The sequence below is a fragment of the Camponotus floridanus genome, unplaced genomic scaffold (genome assembly GCF_003227725.1).
Source record: "Camponotus floridanus strain SB8 unplaced genomic scaffold, Cflo_v7.5 scaffold1, whole genome shotgun sequence".
NCBI lineage: Eukaryota > Metazoa > Arthropoda > Insecta > Hymenoptera > Formicidae > Camponotus > Camponotus floridanus.
Window position 1 is genome coordinate 7,361,688 of NW_020229214.1, and position 26,988 is coordinate 7,388,675.

The 26,988-nt window shown below is 35.7% G+C and overlaps 1 protein-coding gene across 2 annotated transcripts in view; it reads right to left on the bottom strand.

Annotated features, from left to right (window-relative positions):
* Positions 1 to 26,988, bottom strand: part of LOC105257628 (CD151 antigen) — a 129,495-nt gene that overhangs the window by 79,608 nt on the left and 22,899 nt on the right. Inside the window, exon 2 of one of the 2 annotated variants that reach the window (XM_025415397.1) lies at positions 17,368 to 17,457. The exons of the other annotated variant lie outside the window; for it this stretch is intronic. The gene's annotated coding sequence lies outside the window, so the exon portion shown is untranslated. The remainder of the gene's footprint in view (positions 1 to 17,367; positions 17,458 to 26,988) is intronic. 2 annotated transcript variants of the gene reach the window in all.

Consider the following 26,988-nt stretch of genomic DNA (forward strand, 5'->3'; position numbering starts at 1 on the left):
TAGGAGGGATTATCGCATCGCAGATTTCAGACGTCGGAAATGGCCAGAATTTATCGCTCCAGTGTCCCACTGCGCCCCAACACGATCGCGAAAACGATTGCAATTAATTACGTGTTTCCCGCAGCGTTACTCGAATATGATATACGATATGTCTCGGACGTCGCGCATTCTCTTTCCGAATTGCACGAATTAATTGAATTAGGAAAAATTACGGCGGATACTTCTGTCTCGAAGAATTGAAGAATTAAAGCTTTATAGAGTATTGATGTTGAGCTTGTATCGTGGTGCTTGACGAGCTAATTTCTCCACGCAAGTGTCTCTTTTTGCGAGGAATGAAGCGGCTTATATTCGTCTTTGAACGGGAATTTCCATGCCATCGTCCGTTCTGTCGTGTAGTCTTTGTATTCGCGCAAAGACGGAAACTGGATAGAATGAATTATCACGAAACTTGGCGGATTGTAAGAGCGTGAAAGCCACCATTAAACGAAGGGAATCCACGTAACGGCGTTACAACGGTATCGGATAATAATAATGTCTCTCTACAGGCGGAAGACGACGGCGGAAGGGGGAGGGAATGTCGACCATTTCCGGTTATCTTCTCTTCTCTCATTCCCTCATTTCCCTCTACTTTATCCTCTTCACCATTCTCCATTTAGGGGAGAGATATTCGCTTTGAGCGTCGAAGCTACGGCGGCGAAAGCAAGGACGGACTTAACGAAGGGAACTTTAATTGCGTATTAATGCCCACATAATTAGGAACCCTTAGGACCCGAAAGTCCTTATTGAATTTTGTAGCGAAAGTTTCCGCTTCCAGTTTCACGGCGAGCAGCTCAGCAGGAGGCAGGAAGATTGGCGCGGAGATGCTGAGAACTTCATCGCGAGGTCTTTTTTTCTTTGTTCTTATTTGTGCGATCTGCTTATCTCTTCTTAATTCCGCCGATGAAACTTTAAAGTGAGTACGAAAGCCGTTTATCTTCGGTCACGGCACTTTAATTGATTTTTAAGAAATCCCTTATTGTAAATTGATATAAATCTGAAGAGTTTCCAAGATACAGAAATCAGATTTAGACTATAATAACGTAAAGTTAAATGTATATTTTATGTCCAAATTTATAGCATCCCCCACTAAATTGATTTTTTTTTCAAATTTCTTTATTTTTTATATATATGATACGCACGTTACGTACAAACAGATGCAATTAAAAGCTTGAAGAAACAAAGAAATGATTGATGTAATAAGATAAATGTGCATGTGTCTATTTGTATGTATGCATATATATACACAGAAAAAAAGAAGTGTCGAATCAAAATTTATATACCTAAATTAACGCGTTCATTGTTTCGTATATACGCAACAATTTCTAATCTTCTTAAAAGAATTTAATAATTTTAAATTTCAACAATATTATCGTCTTATCTTAATATTGTAATTGTCACCTCAAGAATATAATTATTTAATTCTACTTTAAAAAAATTATAATCTTTGATTTAAAAATGTTATTTTCTATCCAACATTGTTTCTTTTCCATTCAAGAAAATTAAATCTTAAATCATAAGAATATATTTTTCTCGATTAAACTATATAAAATGGCTTCATTCAAGTAAACAATTATTCAAACAATTATATTTTTCTTAAATTAACGCGATATAATCTCATTTCAAGATTTCCACGTTAAAACTTAATATATTTTCAAAATAAAAATGTCCTTTTTTTCTGTGTATGTATGTGCATATACTGATAGCTCTTTTGCAAATGTCTCCCGAATTGAGAGACATTTGTGCAAATTTGAAAGCCTAGAGAAATCCGTCAGAGTCTAGTGCATTCAGGGGCGTGTCTTTCTATCAATCTCTGTCTCTGCTTTTGTAAGAGAAGCCTTTAAAGCGTCACAAAAATCGCAAAGATAAAAAGACATCAAGCAGACCGAGTGAAAAGAATTTTTAGCACTCCGTCTATCTAACCGTGAATAACTTTCTGAAAAGAGGAGCCTTTTTAACACTTGATTCTCTCATTACGCAGTCGGAGGCACAATTTTACAAAAATGCATACGTGTATTCGAATTTCCTCAATTTATCCCGTGTCTCTATTGCAAAGTATTTTTCAAAGAAGGAAAATTTTTTTTAAATTTTAATAAGTTTAATAATAAGCATCTTTTTATTATTAATTTTTATCTTACGTTATCTCATTATATTATATCGTATTTTCATGAAGGAGAATTAAAACCTTATTATAAGTAAAAAAGACGAGGCAAACACAAAGATGAAATCTAATTTCTTTCTACAAACAAATGCCTTTTCCAGCGAGCTATGGAGATGTCGTAATTTCGCTATGTCATATCTGACGCTCACGTGCGAGGATCACCTCTCTATGTAATTTTCAATGGTTTTATTTCGAACCAGCGGGCGCACAATGCTGATCATAATGAGCATAGACGTGGCGCGTATTCAAGGGGCGTGTCAACGCAGTCGACGGTGAAAACAGAAGAGTGATCCGGCAGTGGCTCTCGACGTACAAACAGGGCTAACCACCCCTCCAAAAAGCCATTACTCACCGGCCGTGTCCTGCTGTCAGGTACAATTTGTTCTACTCGCGAAAGCGAGAAGAACGACGCGCGCCTCATGCTGGCTGTGACAGATGAGCTCGGGTATGGATAAAAAAATAGAAGAAAGAAATTGCCCCATGATGACGACGACGACAATGACGCGCGGTATCGGACAAGATTTCCCCCCCTCAAAAACTGCGCAAACATAAATCAAACTACACATAATTAACGCAATCCGCAATCGTGTGCATTCAACGACGCGGAAAAATCGATTAAACGTATCTTGTGAAATGTACTAAACAAATATTGCTGCAATTACGCAGCGAAGATTTAAATAAATTTAAACGTTTTAATTAGGATTAAAGTACTATTTATAAAAATACTATCCATACGATGCGTATCGAACATTCTTCTGTACAATCGATAACATATTTTGCAACAAATTTCGCGATAAAAAGAGAAAAATATTTAATCGGTTTATTTCGATTAAATCTAGTTCATTGCACGATATCAAAAAACACTTCTCGTTGCCTACGATATATTTGAAATATTTGGCGAAACGAATATGTAAATCCTTGTTTACGCAATTTTCTCTTGTAAACGTCAAAATATCGAGAAAACATATCGCGTGTAATTCTGGTTTTATCCGCATCATGCATTTGACATAAAAAATAAATCGGATCGCGAACAATAAATTATCATAACAATATACGTAACATTTTATATTATATCATATATATTAATAAATTTTTCAGATTGTTTAAATATTGCAACTTTAAATCATTATGCGATATTTTTGATGAAGAAAAAAGAACAACTGTAAATTGATCATCATACAAATGATTCATCTATAAATGACAGAAATTTAATATTAAAATAAATCAACGCTGAATATATAATTTCAGTCTCCTTTTGTATCGCTAAATTGCTTTATCGCGAAAAAGGAGACGAGGCCACGGTTAGCCACGCGAGAAAAAGCATTAAAATACCGCGACAATTAAAGCGCAAAAGGTGTAACTCTGGCTTCGTTTCGCATTCGCTTTAAATCGTCAAATCCATCAAGCTCGGTGAAAGACGCGGAGTGTTGCGTCGCATGCAAAGTCGCCGTGGCTTTCCGCGGTTACCGTTACTGCTCTACTGTAAGCAAGAGGAAGAAAGAGAGAAATCTAGAGAGATATCTCGGGTTTGACCCACTCTCGCGGAAACGAGGAGATAAAGAGACGCGGGCGACTCACCCCCGACGGAGTGGAATAAACGCTAAGAAAATAATCCCGCGAGTCCCAAACGAAATGCCACCCTCTCTTCCCCTTCCAGGGTGAAGCGAAGGGCTGTCGCGAAGCTCTTGAACCACCGTATTCACGACAAGTGTACCGTGGAAGAGTACCGTCGCGCAGGTGGATATACGTCGCATTCAACGCGCGTAGACCATCTTTCCCGACCTCCCCTTTCCGACCTCCATTTTCTCTTTTATTTCTTTCGACGACGTCGCTCGCTCGTCGCGCGCGTCTTGGAGCGCATTCGTGCTTACGCGCATGAAGCGCGAGACGAAAAGTAATCTAATTTCAGCGGATTCGTCGGGAAGCTGCCTTTCCCTCGTGTGATTAATGCGCGGAAGCTGAAGAGAGCTAGAATGTCGATAAAATACTAGCTCGCCTTTTCGGGAAAGCGCAAATGCGCGGAGCAGAATGCGCTTAATTTTCACTGCTTTACTAATCACACAGAGAAAAAATAAGTGTCAAATTAAAATGTATATACTTAAACTAACGCAAATTAAATTTAATAATTAGAGACTTGGCTCAAATAATCAAAAAAGTCAAAAAGAAAAAAGAAAAAAGAATAAGAGCCATCAAAAATCAAAAAGAAAATAGCATAAGAGCCAACGCGCGGTAGTTGGAGCGCAGAGAAGCAACACTTCTTTCTTTTTTTAATATTAGTTTATTAAAAAAGACATTATCATAACAAAAAGCGTTATATTTATATTTATAATTATAATTATAATTATAATTATAATTTTATAATTACATTTAATTGACTGTTGGAAGCAGAGTGCTTACTAAACCTCCGCGGGATGCAATTTAGCGTCACCTACGCGTCGAGAATAAATTCATTTAATGTAACGCGTCACTGTCTATAATAATATATTATTAACATCGCGCTGAAGAAGGATCAAAAGATTATCCAAAACGTTCGCTTTTTGTTATTATAATATTTTTTAATAAACTAATATTGAAAAAAAAAAGAAGTGTTGTTGCTTCTCTGCGCTCCAATTATCGCGCGTTGATTCTTATGCTATTTTCTTTTTGACTTTTTAAACTAACGCGTTCATTGTTTTGAATATACGCAATAATTTTATAATCTTCTTAGAAGAATTTGATAATTTTAAATTTCAACAATATTATGTCTTATTTTAATATTGTAATTGTCACCACAAGAATATATAATTATATAAGAATTATATAAGAATTATATAAGAATATATAATATATAATTATTTAATTCTACTTTAAGAAAATTATAATCTTTGATTTAAAAATGTTATTTTCTATCTAACATTGTTTCTATCTAACATTGTTATCTATTCAAAAAAAATTAAATTTTAAATCATAAGAATATATTTTTCTCGATTGAACTATATAAAATGGTTTCATTCAAGTGTAAGCAATTATTCCAGCAATTATATTTTTCTTTAATTAACGCAATATAATTTTATTTCAAGATTTTCATGTTAAAATTAAATATATTTTCGAAACAAGAACGTCCTTTTTTTCTGTGCATCATCACGACTGTGAAGAATATAATCACAATAATTTCTACATTCCCGGATTAATTAATTCGAGTGTGTAACGTTAACGAATATATCAATATTAATTACTTTCAGTTTTATTGATAATGGCGAATTAGCGAGAGGAGCTTAAGCGCGCCAAGGAACAGTGTTAATGTGTATCATATTTTACTTGGGAGTACTTGGATTTGTCTTGTTACTCGCGCAGTATTTAACAGAACGCTTCCCATTAATGAGATGCGCCAACACTCGCCGACTGCAAAAATATTTACCGAGTAAACAACACTGGCCGCATCGGCGTCCCGATAGGATAGGCCCCTCGAGAGATCGGAGCTGTACTTTGCGCGATACAATCAAGTTCGTTGGTGGCGACCCGACATCGAACGGTGTGTCAACATCGCTTTGACTCAGTTCTGTGCTCGCCACCTCTCACATCTTAGTTGTCACCAACGACGGCGAATTTCAAATCAGTTGGCGAGTTATAGCTGGCGTTAATAAAACTCGACTCACTTTATTTTCCGTGATTTCTCTTATTATTATTACGCATTTTTTAAATATATCGACAAGTCCATTGGCGAAAAACTTTTATACACAAGTGTATTGGTGAAAAACTTTTATACAATTTGAAAAGAAATCTTTACAGAAAAGTAAGTTAGAGAAAAGGAATGTATTTAGAAAACTTTATAAACTGATTGGATACATTTGCAATTTAAAAGATTTTTGATACCTTTGTGTATAAAAAAAATGTTGATTAAAAAAATCGATTTTATAAACCGACATGTATATACAGGGTGTCCCAGACCATCCATTTACACTCCTTTTAAAATGAAAATAAATGGCTTTTATCAAAAATCGCGAACAATTTTTAAATAAATCGGGTACGCTCTATCAAATGGTGATATTTTGATTCCGACCGCAAATACGCCATCCCGATCGGAAGTTGATTTTTTTTTTAGAAGAGCATGGTACTTTTTATTACAGATTCGAATGGTACATAAAAAAATAAGAAACTTTTGTATCAAATGTTTTTTCTGAAAGTGCCTCTGTTGAAGTCTATTATTTCATTAAAGTTACATTCAAGATTAATTTTAAGATTGACAAAGGTACTTTCAGAAAAAACGTTTGATACAAAAGTTTCTTATTTTATCACGTACAATTCAAATCTTTAATAAAAAGTACCATGTTCCCGTAAAAAAATTCAACTTCCAATCCGGATGGCGTATTTCCGATCAGAATCAAAAGTTGAAAATATCACCATTTGATAGAGCGTACCCGATTTACTTAAAAAATATTCGCGATTTTTTGTAAAAGCGATTTATTTTCATTTTAAGAGGAGCGTACGGGTGATCTGGGACACCCTGTATATGATATTACGCATCTAAATATAGCAAGTATGAAAGTTCTCTGAAATATAAGCGAAATTTTGCTTTCAATTTATATACACTTATATTCAACGCATCTACGACAAATACCCAAATGTCATCTGCACGTACCGGGTTAATTAACTCTAGTTGAAATTCTGGATTAATGCACGCAATTATTTTATTTACAGAATCATCGCTATACTCGCTGTATCCGTTGAAAGTGTAAATATTTGGAAGTGACGTGTCGGCAACGCTGTAGAGCTTTTAATTTCATTTCGAAATAGCCATTCGCGAGCCGTTCGATAGCGATCGCGTTTGAACAAGTAAAAAAATTTGAAAAAGACGACAAAACGATGGCGAAACGGTTTTGATAACGCTACGAAAAGTTTTGCATTCATTCGAATAAACGAGAGAAAAAGAGAAGAAGGGAGGAAAAAAAATAAACGTTTTCTGCAATATAATATATTCTGTCCTTGAGTTTTCCCTGCTTAATTAAATCGCATAAGATTGCATTAGCCGAAGGAATTCCGGTTCTTTTAACCAGACGCGATTAAGAGATATCTCGAGACCTATAGGGGAATGAGAGAAACTCTCACTGAGAATATCGATATTCTTCGAGAGAGACACTCTGGAGATTTGAATTCGCGAGATAGCGATATAGAGGAAACTCTCCCCTTGCAACCCTTCGTCGAGTACTCCACATCAGCCAGTCGGGGACTACAATGGTACCCACGCGCCGAGATTTAATCGTGTCCGGAGAGAGAAGGCGGGAAAAAAAGGTCTGAAAGTCTGTAAGCAGCGATTTGTCCTGCCGGAAGGAAGAAGCGATGAAAGGGCATTTAAAGTTTGCGGACAAGCGAGCCGACTTCACGGTACGCTAAACAAAGGGGGTTGGTTTACGACGATAATGGAGAGAGGGGAGCCGTTGAACTTGCTCGCTTCCTTCCTTCCTTCTTACGATGTCCCTTTTGTGCGGACGAGTGAAAAGAGGTAATACCAGAAAGGAAAGGAGAAGCGGCGAGAGAACGAAGAAGTCGGGGGGGGGGGGGGGAGAAATCGAGAAACTTATCGTTTCGAGGGTCCAACGTACTTAAGCCACCGTTTCGTCCTCTCCCACCGTGTTCGAACACTCTTTTACGACGCGGCTGACATGCAATAAGAAAGCTCGACAACCCCCGGGGGAAGGCATCTAACTCTGCGGATCGGCGGAATGGAAATGGAAACCGTCTCTCGTTACCGATTGCGAAAACAGAAGATTCGCGCAGTCGAAGAGGAGCAGCTTGATGCTTAATTACTCCGGAAATTCCCTCAAACGTTCCGGAAGCCTTCGGCGCGTACGAGACGAAATCCCGCGGTTTACCATCGCCATCCGCTGTGCTTGCTATTCCGACGAGCGAAACAATTTATTCGCGAGCGATTGCGAAGCCCAAGGAACTACACCTGATACCTCGAGAGACTGTTTGCTTTAGCGCAAGAATCCAACGAGTCAATTTCGATTTCCAGGAGCGAGAAACACGTAGAAGCGAAATTTGCAACGTCGGAACTTGCGAAAGGGAAATTTGCTCTAATGTAAATACTTTATGACAACTTTAAAATTATTATTATTGATTACAATAATTTATTGATAATTATCATCAATAATGATAATTTGACATATAGGATTATGTCAATCATTATTCCTGCTACTTCGACGTGTCTCCAACTCAAGTTACTATATTTTTCTCTATACGGATGCTTAAAAGAAATCTTATTGGTGAATCATTTTTACTTTTTAGATTCGCTCGCAGCCAACGAGAAAACGTATAGACGAAATAATATTGTTTTTCCGCTTTTTTATTAATAAAATTATTAATAAATTTAATAAATTTAATAAAATTATTAATAAATTTAATAAATTAATAATAAATTTATTAATAAAATAAATAATGATAATTACATGTTTTAAACAATCCTTGGTTGATAAAAAACTGATGTGCAAAAGATTACACCGAACTATGTTATTGTTCTCGAGAATAGCGGTAAGAATCGATCCGAGCTCGGTGAAACTTCGTCTTTTGACCGTAGATTGGCAGCAGTCGGGAGTAAAAAAACACTGTTATCATTTAATGATCCACCATATCTTTTCGGATATTAATCTTCGCGGCTGCGTTCAGTTTGCTCGCAAGTTTCGCATTCGCCATATTCGCATAGCGTCGAGCTTATGAATACAATCTCTCTCATCGATGCGCCCGCGAACGTGGTTGTGATTCGCCGAGAAGACTTTACACGACACGCAAAGTTCCCGCTTCTGCGAGTGCCGGATCGAAGCAATGCTCGACGTGTACAGCGAGAGACGGCGAGCTCGTGCTTTAGATTTGCACGAAACATCGTCGCTTTGACACGGTCCGATGCGGTTTCATAGTGCGGCGCCTTGTGCACGCGCAACTTGCGCATTGTGCGGATGCACAAGGGGCTCCACACGGAACGTTGTACGCGACCGCGGGGGTTGTATTGAATATCCGCGTTTCACGGTGCCAGCTTATTACCGGTTGTAGCGCGATAATGCTGCAGCCGTCCCGCGCCATTCGTCGAGTTCCGGAGCCTGCAGGAAGCGAGTAATTTCCAACTCTTAAACTGAAAAGCGAAAGCGTCCGATCGATTCCGTTCTTTGCGTCGCGCAAGACGATTCACGTCATCATCGAGTCCAAATTATACGACATTATTAAATATGGCGGCAAGAGAGAAAGAGGGAAAGAGAGAAAGCGACCTTGTTTTTTTTTCAAAAAATTTTCGAAAAGAAAATGGCGTAAGAGTCAATACGCGGTAGTTGGCTCTTACGCCATTTTCTTTTTAATTTTTTCATTATTTGAGCAAGTCTCTAATTATTAAATTGTTTTTTTTCCCTTTTCACCCTCGCAGCAGCGAATCTTCTATTCTCCTCTGTCTCGTTCATACAATGCGAGCATATTTTTTTCTTCACGGTGGGGGACGCGAAAAAAGCTCTGACGGATGAGAAAAAAAAGAGAGAGAAACATCTTGGGTGCTATATCTCATTTTAAAAACAGATACTCTCCTCTCTCTTGGGCCACATTTCGCGACCACAAGTTTAGAAAAAAAAAAAGTACCAACCATGCCGACTAATGTTACGTCTGGATATTTACGCGCTTTTATTTTGCAGCACTAAATAAAAAGATTTAATTTTCCCCAGTATAATTTCTTAATAGCGCAATGTAGAGATAATTAAATGACGAGCTAATTCTGCAAATTTGTTCTCAGAAATTTTTCATTGTCAATTGTTGACAGATTATGATTTTATGCGCCGACTTGATCGTACACAGAGAAAAATATCATTCTACTGCCAAGAAAAGCGATTACTCAGTTTATTCTTCTTTTTTTTAAGTAATAATTTTCTTCAACAAAGAATATATTCTTGATAATAGTCTTAAAATATACTCGTCACAAGTATTAGAAGATTTCATTATCATGTACTCAAAAGAAGAATTTATTTTCTCTTCAAGAATATTGTAAAATTGTATCAAAGAAAAATCAAACTTACTTTACGTCAACTCTTGTAGTAAGCAAACCAAATTTTAATTTAATATTCTTGATCAAAGTACTGCACTTACTAAAATTCAGAATATATTCAATTAAATTTAATGCTTGTGGTGAACTTGTGATATATTTGCGGATATACAAACTTATAATATACTTAAAATAAATAATATTTACTTGAATGCAGTATACATTTTTCTCCGTGTATTGAGTAGATGAGTCGAAATTAGCAAGCTTCCAAAATCAATTTGCGATATGGAATCGCGGTAATTGTGCGCGACTGTGAGTCGCTCGGGAATAATTCCTCTTGAACGGATTACGGTAGACAAAATCGCTCGGAGCAATCCTCGTGTATCTTGCTCTAGCGTAGATAAAGTCTTTTTCGACTTATTTATAACCAAGTCCCGGCTTGATTATGCAATCTGCTTTGTGCAATCGGGGGAACACTTTTGCCACGCACGGAAATGCATTACCCTTTCCACGGTTTCCACAGCCACGATATAAAGCAGCCGACGAGATTTCGAGCAAGGAATTCAGCGGTGAATTCCGCTCGTGTCGTGAAAAATGCAAAAGCGCGAAAATGGAAAAAAAAAAGGAAGAGGCAAGGTGAAATGGTATCCCTCGAGGGTAAGAGAAAAACTGGAGAAATAGTTTGAACTTCGAATTACCTGCCGGATATACGCGAGCTTTGCTAGATTACGAGTATTCGTAAGCGGCGCTACACTTTTACACAAAAGGAGAAATTTCGAGGAGGAGAAGAGTAACTCCGTCGAATGGAATTCTCATTATTTACAACTCGCCGGTTCATCTTCCCTCGCCGGAAGTATATCAAAGTCGTATTTCTTTTCCGAGTCAATACCGTGGACGTAACATTCATAAGCTTCGTAACTTGCTTTAATAAAGCGTACACAATAACCGAGGCAGCTGTAGCACGAATTGAGCGCGAGTCGAGAGACGAGAGAAAATATCTTTCCATGATAAATTCTTCGACACATACCGTTGTTATGGAAGCTTTAATTCGATCTTTGGTATTTTTCCTCGCGTTTGCACTTTGCTACTTCTGCAAAAACGAATTGTAATAATATTGCGAAAACGGCAAATATTTGTTGAATTTATCCATTAACTCTCTATTATTTTCTATAATTTATTCGTTATTATTAAATTAGCTCTCCGCAATCGAAAATTTTCCTCAGGTATGTAATTATCGAGTTGAAAACATCCAAGTTTGCAAATTACCTTTGCTCAAAGTTTTGTTTGACGCCAACTAGATCCGAACGACGGCGGTATCTTCAAGTATACTCGGAAAATGACTGCGACGGACAGCAGGGAACGCCACAAAGTAGCAAGAAGGACAGTGACAAAAAACTATAAAACTGAAGTAACAAGGTAGAGTAGAGGACGAGAGAGGCGAAGGAGTCTCTTCGAGAATATCTGACTTGGACGGCTTTCTTCTCGTTCGCTATGATTAATTTCTCTTTTAACCGGAACTAATAATTTCTCTTTTACTTTATTATTACTTTAAGCAAAATCGTGACAAATTTTACTTAATATTAATTTTATTTATGCGCTATTATACAATATAATTGACAGGTATTATATGAATTAATAATTAAAGTAGACAATCAATATTATCTAACGTTAATTGAGTAATATTAAATAATATTGATTCTTTACTAGGAAATTGACTGCTTCGTCTAATAACAGGATATAATGACATTTTAAATCGCGAAAATTATAAAGATATTAAGAAACGATAAATCGTGATCGTGTCTGATTAAAAAAACAAGAAAATTGAATGAAAACAATGAAAAAATGAAATAATTGAATAGAAGCCGATAATCCGAGAAAGAAAAGCGACGCGATTAAAAACGTTCATCATCTTTATCAAATGCAAGAAACAGTCGCATTTATTCGAGGCCGATATTTAAATAACATAATTTTTGTAACTTTCGAAAATTGATCCCACGACTTTGTGAGAAGAGAACCGAGGTTGGTTGATAAAAACCTACCTGAATGGAAAGAACGGAGGCTGAGAATTTTCTCAAGATGATGATTTGCCTAAAGAGAGAAGTCGAGGAGGGGAGGCGCCTGAGATGCGGTTAGGGGAGAAATTTCAAGATTTCTCTCTCGACATGTGTCCGCTCTCTCTTTCTAGCTCGCGGGCGATTGTTTGAATAGTCGGAACAAGCTGGATGTCGAAGGAGAGAGAGAGAGAGAGAGAGAGAGAGAGAGAGAAAGAGAGAAAGAGAAAGGATAATATAGTTTCATGCGCGAGCGAGAGAGGGTGGAGAGAGGGAGACGGTGCGAGTCGTGACATATGCGCGCGTGTACGTCGCGCGCAGATGGAATTGAGCGTCGCGGCGCCTGCCTTGGTGAAACGAGCGCTTGGCGACGGCGGTGGCGTCCCTCGTTATCTATATGCAATATGCATGGAAGAAAATACGCGCGTACCAGTCTATAATTTAGCGGCGGCGGACGGGCGGACAGACGGTAGATCTGCGAGATTCGCACGAGCGTGCGAATGCGCGATGTTGACAGAGACAGAGACAGAGAGAGAGGGGGGGGAGAGAGAGAGAGAGACCACGCTGGCGGATTTAGCGCGATCGTCCTCCTCCTGGTTAATATCCTATGCCGTCTGTCGCGGTCACAGAGACGCGCATTGAAGCTCTGGAATAATGGAAATGAAAGGCGAGCAATTTGAGTGAAATTAATATCCCGCGATGAATTATCGCCAAATTTTAATTGACGTTTAATTAATAAATTTTTGGAAAAGGTAAAATTATTAATTGTGATAAAAGTAATGAAATATTGCCGAATTATATATACAGCATATATATATGTATATACACGGTGTATCTGAAATGATAATCACTAAACTTTAGAAGCGTATACTAGAAGTCAAAATAAGACTTTTTTTCTTACGAACATTCGGATCCATGTTCATAGGAAAAAAAATCTTATTTTGACATCTAGAATACGCTCCTAAAGTTTAGTGCATCATTTCAGATACACCCTGTATATACAGCTATTTCGAGTTACACAAAAATATATTATTTGCGCGCCTTTACTCTCGAGTACATAAAATTTATTAGAAACAGACAAAAATATATCGCGGATGAATCGCGTTTCCGATAAAATCAGGTTCACCATAGAACAAAGAACGAATCAATTGTAAAGTTTTACGTCCAATTTGATCGTTGACGTCCACAAATTGAAAACGAACGAATTCCAGAATTGCCATGCGCTCTTTGTTTCGCTATGACGCTGCGGGGAAATAAAGAAAAAAATATCACTTTTGTTTCAACGATATCGGAAATGGAATAAAAAAAAAGATCGCAGATTCATCCTCGCGGGAGGCATACGAAAAATGTTGCGTAGAAAAAATCGCGACAACATGCTGACTTTGTCGGCAGCAGAGCTACGGACACCGCTCAGAAAAATTATCCCGTGCAAAATCAAATCGTACGTTATCGCGCGCGATTCGCGCATCATTTGGAAAATTGTGCAAAATTTACGCGATAATTTAATTTGTCGCTTCAACGAGCGAAATATTTAGCGCAATCCCGCGAGAAGACTCGATTGTCGCCGCACAGAAAAAAAGGACATTCTTATTTTGAAAATATATTTAGTTTTAACATGGAAATCTCGAAATGAGATTATATCGCGTTAATTTAAGAAAAATATAATTGCTTGAATAATTGCTTACTTGAATAAAGCCATTTTATATAGTTCAATCGAGAAAAATATATTCTCATAAGATTTAAGATTTAATTTTCTTGAATGGAAAAGAAACAATGTTGGATAGAAAATAACATTTTTAAATCAAAGATTATAATTTTCTTAAAGTAGAATTAAATAATTATATTCTTGAGGTGACAATTACAATATTAAAATAAGACGATAATAGTGTTGAAATTTAAAATTAAATTCTTCTAAGAAGATTAGAAATTGTTGCGTATATACGAAACAATGACGTTAGTTTAAGTATACAGGGTGTTTCAGACCACGCATTTAAAAACTAGAGAAGTGGTTATTTCCAAAAAGTAAAAACATTTTCTTTATAAATCGAGTGCGTTCTATCGAATGGTGATATTTTCAACTTTTGGTTCCGGCCAGAAATAGGCGATTTAGACCGGAAGTGCATTTTTTTAAATGGAACCTCTTATTTTTCATCGCATATTCTTGTAGCTTATCTCGAGAGCTTTCCAAAACACTATAATAAATTATTTTTCCATGAAGTACTTTTCGAGTTATGAGGCTTGAAATAATTTCTTAATTTTACATAAACCATAAAATATCTTGTAAAATATTCATTTTTCGATTATCTTACCTTAATACTTTTATGTACAAAATAATGAGAGGAATCAATTGGTGTAAAGAAAACACATGGTTGTTTCTAAGAAAAAATATGTAATTTGCAATTAACAATTCCATATTTTTTCTTAAAAACGACTGTATGTTTTCTTTACACCAATTGATTCCTCTCATTATTTTGTACATAAAAGTATTAAAGTCTGAATCGCCTATTTCCGGCCGGAGGCAGAAGTTGAAAATATCACCATTCGATAGAGCGCACCCGATTTATAAAGAAAATGTTTTTACTTTTTCGAAATAACCACTTCTCTAGTTTTTAAATGGATGTGTGCTACGGGTGATCTGAAACCTGTATAAGTTTTGATTTGACACTTCTTTTTTTCCGTGCGATGTCGAAAACTCTATCGCGCCGCAAATACGCAGCTGTGTAAGGGCCATTTTTTATCCGAAAATTTCGCGGATAAATTGGCGCGTGAGGCCGTGTGAAAAACGTCAGGATCGCGTAACAATAATGTTCACGACGCGCCTTTCCGCGTCGTTTGATTCGCGCGTGTTCGTTATACGCGACGATGCGGAGACAAGAGATAAAAGTTATGCGGACCCGGAAATTAAAATTCAATCGATAAATCACTTTGCTGGTCGATTTCCACCGTGGAAGCGCGCCAAGGCGAGTCCCAAATGGCCCTTCGCGAGATATAACGCAACTGTTATTTCGGCCAATTAGCTCGCTCGCACAGCACCCACAGCGCGTAGAAAATAGCGGGAATAACAAACGATATCGTACCTAATGATTTTTATACAACGTTGTAGAAATGCGTCAACGCGTTACAGAAATATATACTTTGGCGCGCTTGCCAAAATTTCGAAATATTAAGGATACCCTATTTTTGGCAAAATTTATATTATTTCTTCGGAGAATAAGATCTATAGGAGATCTATAGGAGATATTACTTGTTTGCTCAACATTTTCAGATGCTCTCGACTCGTAGAGAATCCTTATAAATTTCAAGATTGCGGCGCGTGCCAGTCTCTTGTTCAACGAGAACTTTCAAGTCGCTAAGAATACCATCTAACGAACTAGTTCAATCCCTTAATTACTTTGTTTAACGACGACACGAGAAAATTAGGATTGCGCGATGTTTCACGGGAGAGAGAAGCGGAGGTTAATGGCTTTATTTTTCACAGTTTTCGCACGCGGCCGAAGGAGAATACGCGATGCGAGAAACAAAGCGAGACGGGAAATGTGTATCGCGAGGCTGTCAAGGCAAATATCCCGCGACGAGGAAAAGGGAGATCGAGATCGAGATCGAGAAGGGAGGCGGCTCACCGGGAAGGCCTTTCACCTAATGATTCGAGAAACCATTGAGAAACCATTGAGAAACCATATCCGCTGGCGTACGCACGTGGCCATTTATGGCCGCGCAAACAGAACGACGTGCGATAATGCATGTCGATTGAGCGTCGAATGTACACGTTCCCTTTTACCTCTACACGCCACACACATCCTCCACACGTTTCTCATCTTTCTAGATTCGTAAAATTGTCATCCCTAAATGCGAATTTTTGCAAATTGATATGACCAAAAATAAAGATAAAAAAATTTCTTCAATTCTTTTATTTTTAATTATTTTTTCTAAGGAAGAAACAAATTGTGGACAATCAATGCACTGAGAAAAATCGTTTGATTGTATCAACAAGACGTATATGATTGAAAGTATTTTGGTTAAATCGAACAAGAATTTTTAGTTATCACGATAAGACTCGATTTTTTATAACAAGAACGTTTAATAGATTTTATTATAAAGATTTGGTTAGTATTTTCTGGTTGGATCTACAAAATTTCTGGTTATTTAATTCTTTTACTTGCCTCGCTAAGCGGCGAGCCACTCTTAATTTAACTCGTATTCAATATTTGCCATGAAATGTATATAAAGAACTAGTATTAACGTTAAATCCGAAGTATATTTTTTTTCTCTTACGAGCAGTAGTGCCAGAAAGAGGACGCTAGCTCTCTCATTGTGTGTGTTTGAGCTGCATCCTCTTCTTGCATCACTGTTTATCAGTTTAATTTTTAACAAACTGAATTTAAAATAATTTATTCAATAATCTGGATTGAATTTATCCAATAATCTTGTTGGAATTCAGAATATTAAACAGACTTTTGAGATTAGATGGAAAAAATTTTAGACGACTTGGTGCTGACGAGTTCAGCATTATTAACCAGAAAATTTGATAAATTTAACAGGAAGAAATTAATCAGATTCATCTGGCAATTCCTACAAGAATTCTGGTTCGTCCATTTTCCAACAGACATACTGATTGAATCTACCAAAATTCTAATTAATGCAACCAGATTTTTTTTCTCAGTGTGCCATATGAATTTTGTAAAAATTTGCATCTCGGGGTGCTAACATCAGACTTTCTTTTTCTCTGCATTTTCCTCTTATAGGACTTGTACGACCAGTGTCATATCGAAAAAGACAGAAAATCGAATGGAACGGAGAGAAATGCCGTGCAAATATATATATATCCCTCCAGGGAATTATACGTGCAATATACATACATTACGCGCACGCGAATGTACCGCACATCACTATAATAGCAAAATTTCAACAATATTTCTTCATTGTTGCAAATAAAGCGATTAAACGAGACGTAAAAGAGAAATTATCGACGCGTTATTCCCGGCCCTTGCCCAAGGTATTTGGCTTTGAACGAAATTTTATCCAAGAGCGAATAGTCTACCGATGGCCGTACACTACGATAAGCGATTCGATGCACGATAAAGAAGAATTGCGCTACGATAAAAATTCAATACGACACTAGAAACACTCACCCTGCGTCATTGGCGAGTAACGTTCGGTCGATCCTCGCACATGTCTATTTCAGAGTCCTCGAAGTTATCTACCTCGCTCGGCTATCCGATCTGGAACAAATTTTAATTATATTTAGCTGATGACCATCGAAAGAGCTGTGACAATGGCGCGCACTTTTAGTTAACATTCGTTCACGGGTACGCCATGTGAAATTTTATCCTCAAAGTCAATAACACATCGACACGCGTGGGTTAAATCCGATATTTGATGACATTCGAACGTGCTCCTTGTGTCAAACGCTTTTAAAGCCAGTGCGAGTGAATTAATCGCGTTGCAAATTTTTATTTCGCGCCAGCGTCAATTTATCGCGACTCGCAAAAATTAAAGCAAACAAAGCGTAGCCTGCGATCTTGTTAACGAAATAGCAAATCGCGATTAAGGATGTTTTGTACCTGTTTTCAAAATATTGAGAATTTAATGAAAATTGTACAGAATGTCCTTACGTATGTTTAGAACATATCTTCCTTACATATCTTCAGAACAATTTTTAAATCGATTCACTAAAGCGTTCACAAGTTATAAGGATGATTTTAATTTGCACCGAGTTAACATGTGTTTTTATGGGAAACGTATAACCACGTCGATTCAAATGACAAAAATACGTGGAAATAATATTCAGAATTTGTTTAAAATTTGCAAAAGTTTAGATACAGAGGAAATATTTGGTTAAATAATATTATACAAGTACTAACTGGTTAAAAAGATATTAAATATAATTCAATGAAATTAGCCATGTATCTGACACAAGGCGAAATTCTCTGCCAAAATAATTCGATTAACAATTCATTTCGATTAACAAAATTCGAAATATTTCAGTAAAATCGCAGTAAATATTAAAAAATACATCTCTGGTCAAATTGTAATATTCCACACAATTTCTTACTCAAAATACACCAAAAGTGGATATATTCGTCATTATTGATTTTCAGCTACTTTTTGCTGGGATTGTACGTACAAAACATCGATTAATCGATTCATCTGGCGATTAATGAAAAATTCCAAAGTATGTCACTTGAAATTAAACAAAGGGGTACAATGCTCGCGAAATGGAACGATTTATCGCTTTTACTTATGCATTGCACGAATACCGGGAATTAGCGAGATAACGCGAAGATTACGACGGTACAAGTAGTTGCTTTCCGACGCCAGTACTTAACACTGGCAGTAAACCACTCTTTACGTATATCGTTCCGCGCCGCGAAGCGGGAGCGAGTTATAAACGATGTACGAAACAACGTTAACTCGTTGCTGGATGCGCCATGTAAACGCGATCAGATTTACGGCATTTAGAGTGATAAGCCACGACCCAGTAATGCAAGCCGGCTGCACATGACATTAAGCTGGCATTCAGAAAGGAAGAAACGAAATCCAGACGTATATTACACGCGAGATATACTTTCTGCGAAACCATATCCCGCCGTATTCTTGTTCTCCTTAAAAAAAGGAATGAAACTTTAACGACGTTTCACACACAATTACATAATAAAAAGTAATATAAGTCGAAACACATCACATTATTACGTACATATATTTACAAAAAATGTAATTAAAAATATTTACGATTATCCGTCTCTTCTCACGATATCGAGAGATCGATGAAACGTGCGAGAGCGCAAAATTTCTTCCGCGTTAAGTTAATAAATTTTATCTCTCATCTTGACGAATATACAAGGGGTGTACGGGTGTCCCAGACCACAAAATGAAAATAAATAGCTTTTTTATTCCGAGCGGAAATACGCCATCCGGATCGGGAATTGAATTTTTTTAGGGGAATATGATACTTTTGATTACAGATTCGAATTGTACGTGAAAAAATAAGCAACTTTTGTATCAAACGTTTTTTCTGAAAGTGTCTCTATCAATCTTATAATTGACCTTGAAAATTTATCACAGTTACTTTAAAGATCAATTTTAAGATTTACAGAGGCACTTTCAGGAAGAACGTTTGATACAAAAGTTTCTTATTTTTTCACGTACAATTCGAATCTGTAATAAAAAGTACCATGTTTCCTTAAAAAAATTCAATTTGCGATCCCAATTGTGTATTTCCGGTCAAAATCAAAAGTTGAAAATATCACCATTTGATAGAGTATATCCGATTTACTTAAAAATTGTTCGCGTTTTTTTGTAAAAGCCATTTATTTTCATTTTAAGAGGAGTATACGGATGATCTGGGACACTCTGTATATATACATTGTACGTCTTATGAAATGGCTTCCGTAAAAAAACATGGATTTTTCCAAGTAACATAAGCAACACAGTTGAAAATCACCATTTGGTAGAGTGTACCCGATTTACTTAAAAATTGTTCGCGATTTTTTGTAAAAGCCATTTATTTTCATTTTAAGAGGAGTGTACGGGTGATCTGGGACACCCTGTATATATACATTGTACGTCTTATGAAATGGCTTCCGTAAAAAAAACGTGGATTTTTCCAAGCAACATAAACAACACAGTTTAATATCTATATTTTCGCGAAACTATGCGTCGCGCTGTTGTACGCGTTGCATAATTTCGCGTCCTCTAACGGATTGTTTTCTTTTCCGACGAACGTCGCGTCGTGTTCGGTGGGTGTCTCACCGTTGTTGCACTTTGCATTTTTCAACGAGCCATACACAGAGTCTCATATGCTACCCGTTGCTGTCGCGCGGCAGCTGCGACTACAAACCCGGTACCCGGTGGATCATCCCGAATGCAGAAGGAATAGAGACGATGGCGCATCGGGGACAGCCCTCTTGGGTCGCTCGACTTCCGGTGCATCGTCTGCAATTCCGTTTTGCAATATTAAACTCGCCCGAGGATGAATACGCTGCGAGAGGAAGCACGGAAGAACGATAACGTTCGAATCCGTTGGGAGAAAAAAATAGATACGGTAAGCGAGGGGCAAAGTATCCTGGAAACTTGGCTGGAAGCGAACAAATCAACTCTTGATTCATAGAAATCTACTTGCGAAAGCACATATACACGCACGTACAAATATACGCGAGTACTTTTTCGAGACAAAGGCTTTTTTCATTTCATGACAAAATATCAGAGAAATTTATAAAGTATAAAAAGACGAATTATGGGACAACAAAGTTGCGTTTTCTCTCCTTGTTTTATGATATAATTTTGTTTTATACTCGAATGTAAAAATATTTAAGAATTTTAACGCAAAAGACAAGAATACTTTGTGTATCCGTCGATCTATATAAATAACTTTTTCAAAGAGATTAAATTGATAACACATTCTCTTTACTAGATTAAAAATTATATTTCTTCTATCTTTGGAAATTAATATGAAAAGAGATCAGTCTCATAAGAGAAATGCGTTATAGTCAGAAAAACATATTAGGTGGGTTTATTTTCAATTTACTTGACGCATATTCGTGTGAAATGTTCTTTGTAGAATATTAAAAATTCCAACAGTGAAATACACGTGTTCAGCAATTAACGAGTGACCGGTTACATTACCTCGAAAAATTCGTAAAGGACATATTGTTCATTTATTGTGTCAAGTTTTTATTAAAGCACTAATTATTATTAATTCAAGCATATTTTTGATTTTTTTTCTACATTTTACAAAGTACTGCGAGGAATCTGAAACGTCACGCGTTAGCAATAATGTCACGCATTTTATCTTTTATCGTTTTATTCGGACCTTTATCTTTTAATAAAGCGATACGCTTTTGAGCCTACCTCATTTTGCTGCATCAGATGCGATGACAAAAAAAAAGAAAACTTTCAGATTCACAAAAGTTGGAATTGAATGTCACAGGACGGTAAGATAGGGTGGACACGGAAAGAGAAAGTCGGATGCGCAAGGAAATTGTGACAAGAAAAAGGAAGCTTCGCAAGGAAACTTTTTCTCCTGTCGGACATCCGAAAGCTTCCTTTCTCTCGCCAGTCGTCGACAATATCCGATGTATCAAAAGATCACGGATCGGAAAACCACAAGGATTTATTATACGTATCAAAGTCGGAAAATAAAGATGAATATTTCCTAATACATATTTATCTTTATTAAACGTATCTACATGATACAAATGATAAAAGTTTATTTTATACAATTGATCGTTTATTATATCATACACAGAAAAAAAGGACATTCTTGTTTTGAAAATATATTTAGTTTTAACATGGAAATCTTGAAATGAAATTATATCGCGTTAATTTAAGAAAAATATAATTGTTTGAATAATTGCTTACTTGAATGAAGCCATTTTATATAGTTCAATCGAGAAAAATATATTCTTATGATTTAAGATTTAATTTTCTTGAATGGAAAAGAAACAATGTTGGATAGAAAATAACATTTTTAAATGAAAGATTATAATTTTCTTAAAGTAGAATTAAATAATTATATACTCTTGAGGTGACAATTACAATATTAAAATAAGATGATAATATTGTTGAAATTTAAAATTATTAAATTCTTTTAAGAAGATTATAAATTGTTGCGTATATACGAAACAATGCGTTAATTTAAGTATATAAGTTTTGATTTGACACTTCTTTTTTTTCTGTGTATCTTTAACGAACAATCTTTGAAAGAGAGTAATTGGGAAAATGTTCTAAACTTTTATTACAATTGTCAATTTCGAGCGGTACTTGACGATCTACCGTTACCGTCCAGCAATCGAAAAAAATCTGTAGTTGATGAGAAGTCGTTCGGTTTATTGCGGGCCGAAATGGAGAACGAAAATCCCTCTGGTCGCGAATAGTAATCCATGCATAGACCGCACGTATAGAACCATATCGCACGAGTGTCTCGATTATCTGAGCAATGCGCGAGCCATTTGTACGATATTCAAATATATTATATATTGATCGTGACACGGCTCGTCCGTGTTTTATCGGCCGGCAATTCCGAAATTACGCACAATCTTCCGTCGTTTATCTTAACCATTTGTCTATAAAATTTACATCATATGATATCTCGTATATGCATATCCATGAAAACCTTAATTCAATTAAGTCGCTGAATTATTGATCGCTTTAAAATTATAAGACAGAAACAATGAAATAAATAAGACGTAATAATAAAATTGATTCTTTATTTTCGTGCGTATAAAAAAAGAGTAATAGATCGATTAATATATCGATTAATTTATGTAAACTTGATTTTATTTTTATTAAAGTTCCAATACAGAGAATGTTGACATTTCGTAGTTATTTATGGTAATAATTCTGTTCGTAATCAAAACTATAAAAAATATACAGCATTTTAAAAAAAAACTTACAAAACTTTAAAGTAAAAAAACTATTGATTTATATTGATTTTATATTATTTTTCTAATTATTTATAATAATTTTTTTTATTTGTAGATAAAACGGTTAAAAATTATGATATTTGAGAAACATATCGTATAGATATCACAATTACAATCAAAAGTAAAATCATTACAAAACAACTATAAATAACAACCTATAAATAATTTTAAAAAATTCAACTAACAATGATAAGATCAGTACAAATTCTTATACATTGATGTACGTGTTAAAGTAGAATACACTTCTTGTAGTATACTTTTCACTTTCCGTAAAGAATCGATTCTTGTAGTAAATAATAGTTTCGACCTTTATTCAAATGCTCTTTAAAGGTGGTCAGCCAACAATTGGCTTTAGAAATATACTACGAGAAAAGTAATTTAACATGGACTGTATCCGAACAAAGTAATTTAACAATGTGTAAAAATTCGTTAATGCTGCATTTTTTACGATTTTGATTACAAACAAAATTATCGTTACTGTAAACAACTAAATAAAATGCTGCCACTTTCGTATCGAATAAGTTTTTAACAATAAATGAATAAATATTAAAAAATAATTAAATTATTAAAAAGAGGATGCTAAGTTCACATAAATGTAATTAAATGCATTTTCAAACATATGTAGCGTGCATCTCAGTTATTGGAAAATGTAAAAAATAAAATACTTGCAAAATGCGATTAAATTTATGTCATGTACACACATTGTGTTTCGTACGAACCAATTTACCATAAATGGACAAAAGCGCCTGATATATAATAAAAATAGAATTGAATTCATATTTTGCGAAATGAAAAAATGAAAAAGAAAAATCTGTAAAACACTGATGTGCTGTTCTAAATGTATACGCATTTTTTTATGAATATCTCGATCTGCGTGTGCGCATGCAGGAATATTGAAAATATCTTCTCTAAAAGATTATTATATGGCGTTTTTTTTCTCCTCAGTCGACTTTTCCAAATATCTATTTAATGTTAAAATTGCTCTTTAGTAAAATATTAATTATTAAAATATTTTGTTTATATGACATATGCAGAACATGCCAGTTAGAGAAAGATGTGGCATTTTATTTCTGCAAATTCTTTGATAAATTTAATTTAAAATCAATCTGTTAAAAAAATTTAATTCAAGATCTCTATCGAAAAAATTTCATCTATACGATATATTTATACACACAATAAATATTCTTATACGATCAAAAGCTCAAATTATAACTTTCCTAAAAAGTTTAGGCTTTTTCTCGATTAAAAACTCGAATTACAATTTAAAAAGAAAAAAAGAGGAAAAATTTACCGTATGTGCTTTTTGTGTCATGTACATAAATTTTAATCGCATATTCCAAATCGTTTTTTTTTAGCTAAATAATCAATCTAATCACAATATAACAGAGTAATTTGTGATTACTGAAATATCCTATAAAAATTTCCGCATGAAAACAGAGAGAAATAGGAGTAGGACCCTATCAATAATTCGCGCTAACTTTTTCAAGCATTTCATTCAGTTATCTCTCGACAACCCTATCTGCATGATATCCAAATATTAGATATCCGCTAGCAGCCTCAGGCATTCACTTCCCATCGATTCTCTCCGCGATTCGGAATCTAGCAGATCTTTCACAGAGTGGTGTGCTGTAGACCGCAGCCGGATCCGTTTTATCGTCGCTCGTAGCGAGTAATAAAGTTTTCATCGTTTCGACCACTGGCTGTGCGGAAATGCAGTTTCCCTGTTAGCGGCTGAGCGTACACACAATTTCGAATGGAGAGAACGGGCGGAAATATAGCTAGAACGCGCGGATCCCAAGAACGGATCGACGATTCATTTTAATCAATCAGCTAATCTACTTACTGTGCAAGAAAGTTTTAAAAGATGTAAGAACGCTAAGAGATGGTACTTTCAGGAAAGAAATGTGTGGTCAGACGCATGAATCAAGCTGATGAAAAGTAATCTAACAATCACGATATCGGCTTCTTTTTACTCTACTCTTTTAAATTTTAAAGAATATAGAAAGAATAACTTTGTATATATATTATTTAACATATATATATATATATATATATATATATATATATATATATAATAAAAAATATACGTATATATTTTAATCAACTTTATACAACTTTATATATATCTTGTAATAAAAATTTTTACGGTAATTGAATTTATCAGAAAACGTTTCTAGTAAATGGCAAAGAGTTTTTAAGGCCTTAGCTAAAGCGCATCTTGCCGAGGAACGGTTTCTATTGTATTTCTTCGGCGAAATCCCCGAAGCAGTTTTGAAACCGAGCACAAACGAGTCGCCGATCGTTTGAAAAAGAGAAACTTTTGTGGACCGAGTCCAATTTTTCCGTGACGGCGTTACGAATCGTCGTCGCGCTGTATGCTGCATTTCTACGGCTTTTAACCGATGGATTTCCCACATTCTGAGTTAGCAAAACGCGTGTTACTCTATCGTAACCAGCGGACATTTCCGATAGACTTTTGAGGTAATGCTCCTTCTGTTCGAAAAAGAAAGAAAGAACCATGCATCAAATCCGATTATATTTTATTATTCATCCGATTCTTCCGAATGTAAATTCGTTTAATGCGATTCGTTGTAAAAGGGATTACCAGAGATTACCAAGAATCGCAAAATAGAGATAAACATGCGTCACTGAAGGCGAATCTAAGGAACATTTAAATCTAGGGAAGAATAATAATTTATCTAAATTATTTTAATCGAAAGAAAAAAAGAGAGAAAATTTGCTGCGGATATTTTTATTTTAATGGATGTAATGGAATTATATTGTATTCGTTTAAGACAAAGTTAGTCTATCGGAAAGACATCGTATTGGTCTCTCTCGTTACGAGAATTGATGCTTCCGTGTTTCTAAGCCCGCTGATTGCCGTTCCGTTCGACAGGAAATTCGAAGACGGTTTCACTTAACGAAGTAAACGCGGAAATCCGTCGGGAGCAGTTTTCCTCGAACGCGATTGCTCGCGACTCTTTATCAGTTGACATTTTCCCATTCGGTTCTTCCCCAAAGCCACAGTTACCATTGTCACTTGGGACACGTTTCCCTCTAACAACACCCATTAAACTTGATTAGTCTTATTTCTACTCTAATGTACGAGCAAACTGTCGATATTAAATTTTTCCAACGATTATTGTCCGAATATCTCACATCTCATTTTGCATTTCTTCGGGAGAGAGAGAGAGAGAGACACGATGTTTAATTAATAATTAAACTCGCTCCGAAACGACGTTTATCGCAAACATATTCAGCGGCTAGTCTGCAAAGTCATAACCGAGGTCAATTTAGAAAAGGAGGATGCCGTTACGTTGTCTAACAATGCGGTGGACACTTGGCCGTAATTTGGCCGGCCAATAGGGAGATAACTGCGTTATGCGGGATTTCGACCTCGCTCGCGAGAGGAAGAAGGGACATTTTAGTGGGATAGCGCAAGCAGACCCCGGGGTGCAATCCACTTACATAGCTAATATCCACCACCATCAGCCGTGCACCGTTGGGTAGCGGGCATTCTATTAACGTCAGGGACACCTTGGCGACATCAGTCCCAAGGATATTCACACGTAAAATGCAACTTTAAGAACGTTTTGTACCTAAACATTTTTTAAATATTGAGAATTTAAATATTGAAAATTGTCCAGAAAATTGTACAGAATGTCCTTACATATGTTTAGAATCTTCGGTACAATTTTTAAATCGATTCACTAAAGCGTTCGCAAGTTATAAGAATTTTAATTTGCACCGAATTAACATGTGTTCTTATGGGAAACGTATAACCACGTCGATTCAAATGACAAAAACACATGGAAATAATATTCAGAATTTGCTTAAAATTTGCACAAGTTTAGATACAGAGGAAATATTTGGTCAAATAATATTATACAAGTACTAATTGGTTAAAAAGATATTAAATATAATTCAATAAAGTTAGCCATGTATCTGTCACAAGGCGAAATTCTCTGCCAAAAGTTAATCATTTCGATTAACAAAATTCGGAATATTTCAGCAAAAACGTAATAAAAATTAAAAAATACATTTCTGCACCGTAGCTAAAATCAAATTGTAATATTTCACACAATTTCTCATATTCAAAATACACCAAAAATGGATATATTCGTCAATATTGATTTTCAGCTACTTTTTGCTGGGATTGTACATACAAAACATCCTCAAGTATTCTTTAAACAGAGAGAGATATGGTTGTATCGAGAGAGATATGGTAACATCGTCATAGGAACAATCTTGTTTCTTTTTCTTTTCCTTGTGAAGAAAATAAATTTTTCTCTTATATTTTTATGTACTATCTGCTTTATTTTATATTAA